Raw genomic sequence first — 10,462 nt, forward strand, 5'->3', positions numbered from 1 at the left:
CTTAAGTTGTAAATTTGTAACCTCACATTGACTCCTTTTAGTGGCAAATGAAGCGCGAGTAAAATATGGGAATCATGAACAGGGCGAGATTTATTGGAGCGAAGCTATATCTAGATATTTTCACTTCTCAGACGCATTACCTTCTAAATACTAGCAATCCCAATTTGAATTGCTTACCTAAGCTCTTACAGGTTGGCGTTCTAGCTAGCGTTAGTTATTCCGTTCGTTAGTTTTTGTTGTTCTTTGACGCTGATATTTACTTTGTTTGTTAGCAAGATCTTTCACCCTTTTATAATCTCACCGCGTCTCGTTTGGAGACCTACGCTCAGGAAATTTTATCACGAGGATTTCATGAAGACCGTGACGAATGAGCGGTGGTCGCTCTCCTACACTTAAAGATTTCATTGTCGTGAAACGTCTATGTAAGTAATCGTGAAATAATAAAGCCTGACTTTCTATGCAGCACAGCTTCACTCATTTATGCCCTTAGTGAAATGCCTCAAGCCATGTGGTTCTATCCATGTGCTTGCCGAATTCACTTGAAGGCCCTTGTTCACAAACGTGCCCGAATAAATAAGCCCCAGAATGCGTTTACATGACGCGCGACGAAAGACTAGGCTAACGACGACGGAGGCAGAACGATGCTATGATAAGGTGGTTAAAGATGCCGTAACATTTCAGTTAACGTAAAACTTGACAGTAGAAATCCATGTCAAGTAAAGTTGGCTGAACAGTTACGGTGTCCATTTTTCTGCCTTATCCGAGCATCGTTCTGCCTCTGTCGTTGTTGGCCTTGTTTTTCGTTCATAAGTAAAAAGACAATCAAATTCCCCGCCAAAAGTACGTTACTGTGACGTCACAAGCAACGTCACGTGTTTGTTGTGCCTCACAGTTCGCAGGGGGCACTGGGAAACTAAAGCCTCGCTCAGAGTCGACACGCAGGCTTCTATGGGAGTTACGCTACCATTTGTTCTTCTACCATGGAAATGCTCCGACTTTGTGGTTCACACTACCGACACTCGACACCGTATCATCCGCAGACCAACGGTCTCACCGAGCGCACCAACCGCACCTTGACAACCATGCTATCCCTGTACGTCTCGTCCGACCATCGCAACTGGGATTCAGTGCTACCGTATGTGACATACGCTTATAACACTACAAATCATGAAGTTACCGGCTATTCTCCTTTCTATTTACTCTATGCAAGAACTCCCCACGTTTTCTTAGACACCATCTTCCCATTCTCCCCCAACGACGATGCGTCTGTTTCCCTGATATTAAGCCGTGCCGAAGAAGCCCGTCATAGCCCGCTTACGCACACTGGCTTCTCAAAGCCGCCCGAAAGAACACTGCGATCTGCATCATCGTGCAGTTGCTTACTCCCCTGGACTCTACGTCTGGCTTTGGACGCCTATTCGCAAGCGAGGGTTATATGAGAAGTTTCTCTGCAAGTACGATGGCCCCTTCGTCGTGTTGGACCAACTGAATGACGTGAATTACGTTATCGCCAAAGTCGCGACGGATAACCGCCGATCCCGCAAGACACAAGTTGTTCACGTGGCTCGCATGAAGCGCTGCCATCTTCGATCTACCTAATTTTCTCGAGGACGAGAATCGTTTGCCCGGGGGGAATTGTTACGCCGTGTAGCGGCACACTAAGAAGCGGCAGAAGCAGCAGAAGAAGAAGCGGAGGAAGCGAGGCGCGAGCAGACTGATCCGGGTTTTTCTGAGCCGTGTGCGTCCGTTCTTCACATGAAGTTCACCTGTATTAAACCCATTTCATTCGTTACAATATATTGAAGCAGTACGGTATAACAGCCGATCTCAAAATTTCGTGAATGCAGGTAACAACAAACTAACATCAAGTGCACGGGCATGCATCTCTAAGCCCGTTACGTATAAAGGACACGGTAGAACTGATGCTTGGGCGAGTTTGTGTGTGATTTTGAAGGCATACCTTTATATATCTCTTTAAAATAGTATACAGGACATTCGCGGGAGAAGCTCCCTTCTGTCCAGAAACATTGGCAATCCTGAGTGCAGCGCGTTCCTGCTCTTATTAACAATACTTGAGACACATGGGTTCCCGTGACGATATTTCTACGATCCCTTGAAGAGTAATTGCTACGTTGCGGGCAAATGGTTGCCGTTCTAATGCAATTTGATTCGAGTTATCTCAGAGCTATGGTGACCTCCGTTGAGTCAGGGAGCACCGACCACTTATGGTCTCTGCGTCCTTAACTTCTTCGAACCAGTCGTAACTGTCGTGGTTTGCTTCCAGTGCTGCTGAGAGGCGTCAGTGGTTGGCGCAGCTGTCGGAAACTGAAAACGAAATGTCCCTGGCGAATTAGAAAATGTTCCTGAAGCCCCTCAATAGAGGCTTCAATAGAAGCTTTACAAAAGTTAGGGCCATCTAGGCAAAGAGGCAGAAACTGTGCGCGGCGGCCATGTCTTGTTCAGTCCTCCCGCGCCTCCCATCGAGTACGCTGTCAACGTGCGCCTTCGCGCAATCCGTGCTTGCACCGCAAGGTGCATTGGAATGATCAGAAGCGATTGTTTCATTTTTTAACATTACAGCAGTCGCTGCTAGCACCAAGCTCTATTCGGAATGATGCCAGCATGTCGCTGCGTACCCTTCTGCAGCAAGCGCACCGTCGTAGATGCGCACGGAAACAAGGTTTACGCGTGTATGCGACCGCTCGTTCGCAATCCTAATTGGCTTTACAAGTGTCACTTGCCTCATGTAAAGCATTAATGCACGTCCCTCTGACTGGGAGCTAGCTCAGAAAACGTGCTATCACCTAGAACAGCAAGGTTGTTTTGTATGGAGCCTTGTTAACTTGAAGGATAAGCTTATGCTTCGATAGAGAACACGGTAGGAGCAATGCATGTATAACGGACGCCATAGTTCAAATACGTTCTTTGAAACCTTTTATACGTAGGTTGCATTTACCATTGTGTATTTGATTTAAGACAAGGGCATGATTACCGAAACTACTTTTCACAGTCGTACGAAATTTTAGTGCTTGGTGCAGAGAGCAATGCGGCTGTCAAGTGCTCCCGAGGTGCGTGTTTCACGCTGCAAAAGCGGCTGCCAAACCCGCGGCGTCTAGTAAAGCAGGAAAAGATGACATCCCACTAGTGTGTTGTAATATGCTCACGTCCAGCCCGTTTCGAAAGATGTTATCACGTGATAATGCATGCGAAGTCCGGTCCGCGTCCAGAGCGCGCAGCTCAGGTTTTTATTCTGTGCCTTCATACCTGCTAGTGCGGCGGATAAAATAACGAAGTTTGCTTCTCACTTTTGTGCGTTTTATCGAGTCGCCCGATGGTTCGCTAATTGCCAGCCACCTTAAATTCAGTTGATTTTGTAAATATGCCGATTTCTTGTTTATTCCCTCTGTCAGATAACATACATTTGAAGCCTTATTCTTATATGAAAGTGCTGTCTGGGATGCTTCGAGGAACTTGGAGGAAGAGGAACTCGGCTGAAACGAAAAGAAATTTGAAAAGTCAACTCACATTACTGCGAAGTGTCAGTGCTTGGTGCAACTGGCTGTGTTCATAAAGTCAGGTTTATATTATATAAAACTGTTATAAAACATTAGGGGGACACTTAAGCTTCGCCGTTAAGGATATGACGCGATAGCGTCTCTCTCTCTCACACACACACGTTTTCTTTCTTCCCTTTTTGATTTTTAGCTTTCATTTATTTTATATTTCGATTATTTGTTTCTTTATTTTATTTAATGTTTTATATTTTTATACACCAATACTCAGGGTCAGCAACAATCGCCTTTCCATTCGGAGCAATTTGACACATTTGAACACATTCTTCAATTATTTCAATTAATCAATTACACATTCTAAATTCACCAAGAACTGGTTTTTCCTTCTGAGCATTTTGTCACGTTTAAACCCTCAGTTTCCAATTTTTTCTTTTTTGTTGCTTTATTTCATCAGTTGGTCAATTAATTACAAATATTTCGTTATCTCATCATCGCCTATTGCACATCAATCAATCTTGACTGACTGGAAGAAAAAATTACCATGACACATTTTTCTCTTTTTTTTTACGCTGCCCCCGATTATTTCCGAGACCCGCGCCAATAACTGCGTCGACGGCATAGGCAGGAAAGTACTAAGCGCTTTCTGACTTACGTCAAATTACGCACGATTCTTTCATCTTAAAACAAATTGCATCCTCGCTCATTTCACCAACAAGTATCCCACTGGTAGCAGTGGGATGAGCGACGGTGATGCGCAAACCAAGCAAACTCGCGATCGTTTCTCATAGTCGTTAAAGTAAATAGCAAAGGCACACAGAAAAAAAAAATCTGCACATTACAAAACTCTAGATACTGTACCTGGATACGGATGACGCTGCGCGGATCGAGGAGGGGACAATGCACGACTCGTAGAGCAGTTTGTAACCTCTACGCCTCGGCTGTCAAAATACGCTTCTTGGCTTCGCTAACAGACACCGCCAAGAACAGAAGAGAGGTCCATGTACAGCACACTACGTTACAACATGAAAAGCGCGGACAGAACGGCGGGCGCTGACGGACAGACACGAAGCGAACCAAGGCGAACGGATGGAGCGAACAAAATATAGCTGCCAGCGCGGGATCAGCGTGCCGCTCATGGTTGCCAGACTTACTTTTGTAAACCCTCTATTACTAGTAGGAAACCATATCGCAAACAGTCCTCCTAAACGACTGCAGAACTGCCAAAGGCAAGAGTGTCATTAATGTCCTGAGGTCATAAGGTCAATATGCAGAGAAAACGCCTGAGCATGTGACCATGCAAAACCAAATTAGTATGGACCCGTCTGCTCACATCTCATATAAAATTGCGTCGGCAGGGACGGCGGATTGCGCTTGGTGTGCCACCGTAGCATCGTAAAAAACGTCAATTGTGAAACGTCTGTTAACGTCTCATATGTCCATTGACGAGCTGGGTCCAAAACAAAATCAATTACGGTCACATTTCTTCAGACTTTCAAACAGGTTTTTAAAAAGTACAGTTTTAGCTACGTGAAAACACAGCAGTGCTGTGATATGTTCCTTTCGACACATTTTTTTTTTGTCACCAGCTGCCATCAATGAGCAGCTGGTAAATCGATTTTAAATCTCTGAAATTTCATTTGGCTTTCATTCTTTGCATACCTAAACATGAAGGAATATATGATGGCATTTCGTTTCGCTTCCTGTCAGAGCAGGCGATTAGGATAACTGATTAAACAAATGAACCTATCCACATAAAATTAACTGCGGAATGCGTGGGATGCTGTTACGGAGATGTTGATGGGATCAGTCTGGTCTTAAGGTGCGTAGCAAAACCTTGGTTTCAAGCTTAGTCCGACGCCTCCGCCCTCCGGTCATGACTGCCATTAAAGCCAATTAGGTGTATTTTTAGAAATAAATGATGATTACGAGCGTACTGACCGGAGATTAGCGAACATGTTTGTGTGCCAGACATAGACTGTGCAATAAAATTCGTTCGTAAAAAAAAAAAACATTTAGTTTAAAATGATTTTTCCCACAATTTCTGCGTGCTTAAGTGAATGAAAATTCGTGCGACCTAAATCTTCTTAGCATAAAACCTTATGTGTCACGAATGGTCCAGCAACTGCTGCTTTTGCAGCGCTGTTCCAGTACTAATTCTTTTGGAGCGTGGGCCGCATGAACAACTCGTTCCAGACATCCGCAAGTTGTACCTTGCCACCATATCGAAAGGCCATGATGTAATTTATGATGGCTGACAGGCAACAGCGGTAATAAAGGAAATAACCAGGTGGGCGAGAATAATTGCTCTATACTCACAACGGAATTCATTCAGCATCACTGTATCAAGAGTACACGAAGCAAGTCGCTCTTTGGCGCTGGAGCTCGCACTTTCGAAATAAACATTAAAGAGTTGCAAACGTCGTCTCAACGAATTAAACCCTGGAAAGCGCCTTCGTCTTGCACACAACCTAGCATGTCGTAAAGTAACAATGCAGCACCGTCTACGGCTTTGTGTTGCTATTACCACCAAACAATGTTTTCAGGATAGAGATGGGGTACAGACCTCCTTGCAAAAGGTATGTGTCTCCGAAGAGACAATCCATCATCTCCTGCTTGAGTGCCCTGCATTTTCCAGTGAAACAATAACGCTACGTTGTGCTCTGTATCCCCCCCCCCCCTTTATCGTCACCCCTGAGAGGAGGAGGAGGATCCCTGTCTGCGGCATCAGCAGCCCACTGCCCTCAAGGCCTACAAGGAACTGTTAGCAAACACAAGAGTGACTGGCTTAATTGACAAATTGCGATTTTATTCGCCGGCCCTTTTCTCCTCCGTTTAAAAGTTAAGCCATAAGGCTCCTTGGAGTCGGAAACGAACTTTAATCAATCATAGGTGACTGTATGGGAAATACAATTATTCCGCTAGATGCGCAAAGCCCGGAAGCAGCAGCGAATCGTCTGACCCACCCCACCTGAAAGCTTCTTTTCCGCCAGAAGTATCCTCGCCTGCGCTGCAGGGTCTGAATTTTAGCCGTGTTTCGCATGTTCACTACCGCTAGAATAACTCTCTTCGGAATGGCCATCTTCATCTGCGTGATTTCTTTAGGAATAACTCTGCGTTATTGTTATGTTTCTTTTCTCTAGTTAAAATTGAGTGAAAGACCGACCCTCGAGTGCGACCTAAAATTTAAGCCATCACCTTCACAGCAACCAAAAATTAATGTGCCTGAAAACGCTTGGGTATAAATCTCAAAAGAAATTTATGATTGTTCAGGAAGGAAGACCCCATTTCTAATCCATATCAGTGGCTTGTCGGTACAAGGTAAGATATTTTAACTCGTCTAATATTCGAGCCATGCCTTCTTATAAACAGACAGCCATGGTCACCATATCGTCCCGCCACTTAGCTCCTTGCAGCCGTGTACCGCAGCACTTCGCGTGCACTTTAAGACATGAAGATGAAGCTTTTCCTTACCTCACGAAGGTTGAAAGAAAGGCATATGCTGCAAGTGCTGCATTACACGGCTGCAAAGAAAACCAAAAGGACTTTTCAAAACTGCAGTAATTATAAAAGATCCTAGCGCAATTCATAACAGGGAGAACATAACTGCATGCTCTTTTTTGAGCGGTGTCGCTGATTATAAAGACAATGTCAAATGAGCAGTATTTGATATAGCATATGTTTTCTAAATAGCAGAAAACGCGCGGCCGTATGTAGTCCGTGGGTTCCAACCAATAACCTCGGCGTATTTGCACAGAGATAGAGCCCCAGCGGCAACTGCCAGCGCTCATAATGTCATCTACGGAATCGTGGCAGCCGACAAGTTTTTGTAATTTCGTCATTACCGGCTTTTGCGGATAAATATACGATTACTATCGATCTGATAAGGCAGTAATTTTACCGGAGAGGCCATTACTGTTGTGTTAAATTCTTATTGACTGACTAGGGTACAAGTTGTAGGGTTGCGCTACATTTCGATTCTGGTTGAAAAAAAATGTGGATTTTCGCCATGACGCGTCAGTGAGGGAAGGAAGCGATGCCAATTGAAGGCAGTGCCCAGAAAGTTGGGAGAGGCTATTTTGCAGATTGAGGATTAGGTGCGCTAGGGCTTCGGATTACAATGCGATTTGGGGTCGGGCACATTTGTCGCATATCAGACGTAACCTACGCGTAAAGCGAGGCCCATGTAGATACAACAGGCCCACTTTTACCAAATCGTTTTGTACAAAGACAGTGTGCCTAAGTAAGCCCCACAAGGCTCCCAGTCGGTTAGACTGCCATCTCAAAAGATGACAATTACTGCAAATTCATGCCTCTATACACGCAATCTTGTGACGTCACTAAAATCCGCCGATACGGATCTGAGCTCGTCAATCAAGCATGGCTCCATGCCGCACAATCGTGTGGGCCTCAAACATCACACAATGGCTGAGTATCTGAGGGTGCATTGCTGGGATATTGGCAACAAATGGTCATTCCACGAGAAACATCCCAGGCGCCGAAAGCGACCATCACCGATTCTCTCAAAAATATTGGGGCGATTGCCGATTGTGTGAATAGGGCATTCCCAAATTAATTTTTTGAAAAGAAATTTTTTCCTCACGTAAGCGCCTTTCAAAATTTCGGAAAGACATAAAAGATGCTTGCATTTAAATATTCTTAAATCAAGTGCGAAATCAGACAGAATACCAGATTCTATTTTATATTATCGCAGATGGGCTGTTCTTTCAATTAACTTCGTTATTGCTCTCGTATAAGCCCTTTCTGCACTTTCTTGGTTCAATAAGGAAGTCAAAAATTGTGCGTTTTCAATATTTTTTTTGTCTTAAATGTCGTTCATTACTTAATCACAATAAATATTTCACCGTTCCTCTGTCGCTAAAGTATATGCGAAACCAATTTAGGTTTTTTTCAAAACGTACTTTTTTATGAAAATCAGTCCCAAAGTTTGCAAAAAGTGATGCTTTTCTTGGATTCAGATCTAAATTAAACATAAAGGACCTCTAGATAAGAATACGCCAGACCCCTCAGTTCATTAAACACATGCACTTCTTCAGCTCCAATCCACAATTTTTTGTTTGAGCAAATTTTGTCTTCCGCGAGAAATATTTTACATTTCACAACTAGTGTCACTGGTCGGCACTTCCGAACTGTGCTTTCACTACATAACACACGTTCGGCGCCGACCTTTTCTTAGGAAGCAAGTTTAAGTCTGGGCAGACGAACCAAACAGACACTCGCTGTCGGGTCTCCACGAATATATTTGACAGGACCCGCTCAGCCAGGCGGGAACATGACAGCGAATCGCCAGCATTCAGTCCTGCTGCCACGAAGAACGAACTGCGCGTGCTTGGCAGGTGTGCTGAGACTGTCGTCTTGGTTTTCGGCGGGACCACGATGGTGTACCACAGGGCCCTCCCTCTAGCGATGAAGGCAGGAGCTAAGGGGAATGGCGAAAAGCGGATGCTCTGGTTGCGAATCGTACGCGGAGAGAACTGGCACGATCTCTCACGGCGTCTCTCATAGCTGAGTCGCTTTGGAAGGTTAAACCTCATAAACCAAACCCAAAATCAGCTGATGCCAACAAACATCGATCTTGAACGATGCCCTTTCCGGAGTTTGACACCCTTTGTCGACCTCGGCGTGGTCAGGAGTGCGAAGAAAGCATCGAAATGACACATATTGTGTTACAATTAGTCAACTTTGCAGAAGCAGAAAAATCACACGATAATTTCTTTCTTCCTATCTTAAAGCAGAGTGAAACGATGTCTTGAATGCGCCCACGGACACGTATAGAGTAAGGCGTAAAGCTGCAGACATTCAATTACTCTACATTCGTCTTCTATGCCTTTTGTTTTCTCATCCCCTCATCTGCTCAAAATTTAAAATTTCCATTTCGTGATAACTTGGGAAAACTGCTTCAAGTTGGCAAGCGCGCTTAGAGTGATGAAGTACGTGACAGAGTAATGCTGACGCGGCGCATTGATGGAGCGTGACGTGATATTATCTGCTACTAAAAAAATGTGCTACGTTTGGCGCTTATTGGCGAGAATCTGGCTCTTGCATGAGGCGTAACAAGTCAGCTGTTTTATGCACGAACAATGAATCAGCGCCGCTCAGAATTTATCTCGTGTCTGGTAATTCTCCCATCTAGACGAAGACTTGAAATTGTTCACGGCTTGCTTTCTTCACACAAATGTATGTTATTAAAATGCTATTAAAGTGTAAAAACATGGCAGTAGATTATATGATAATTTTACTGCCATTTTTCGCTCAGAAAATATCATCCACCCACATATATTGGATCCAGAGTTTACAAGCACACCGAAATTGAGTTGTGGTGCGTAGGTCTTATGCAGTGGAAAACGGTTTGGCACTGCCGAGCAGCGGCACAGGTTGTGAACATAATTTTTTTTTCTCGCGTCGGGCGAAATTTATTCGAACAAAAGCTCTGGATTGTAAGCCGATATGTTTGTGTGTTTAATGAGGTATGTTATGTATTTTTATCCCGATGTTCTTTATGATCTAATTAACTCTCATTTTAACAAAAGTACCGCTTTTTACCAACTTTGGGACAGATGTTCTCAAAAAGTACTTCTTGAAGAACGTTTAATTTATTTTTGGCATTAACTCTACGAACCATTGTAGGATGTCAAAATTTATTCTACATGAAGTGCGAAAGAATTTCAAGATAAAAAAAAACTGAATACGCACAACTTTTTGCTTCTTTATTGAATCAGTGAAAAACAGAAAAGCCTTATATGGGGCAGTTGTGAAGTTGCAGTGAAGAACCAGACATATGCGATAATAAAAAATAGAATTCGTTATTGCATCTGCTTTTGCACATGATTTAAAAATATTTAACTGCAAGCAGCGTTTGCGTGTTCGCGAAAACTACGATAGTCGCTTACTTGAAACAAAAAGTTTTTTTTGGCCAAATTATTTTACCAATA

The sequence above is a fragment of the Amblyomma maculatum genome, chromosome 7, assembly GCF_055883805.1.
Source record: "Amblyomma maculatum isolate TAMU_Amacu chromosome 7, ASM5588380v1, whole genome shotgun sequence".
NCBI classification, from domain to species: Eukaryota; Metazoa; Arthropoda; class Arachnida; order Ixodida; family Ixodidae; genus Amblyomma; species Amblyomma maculatum.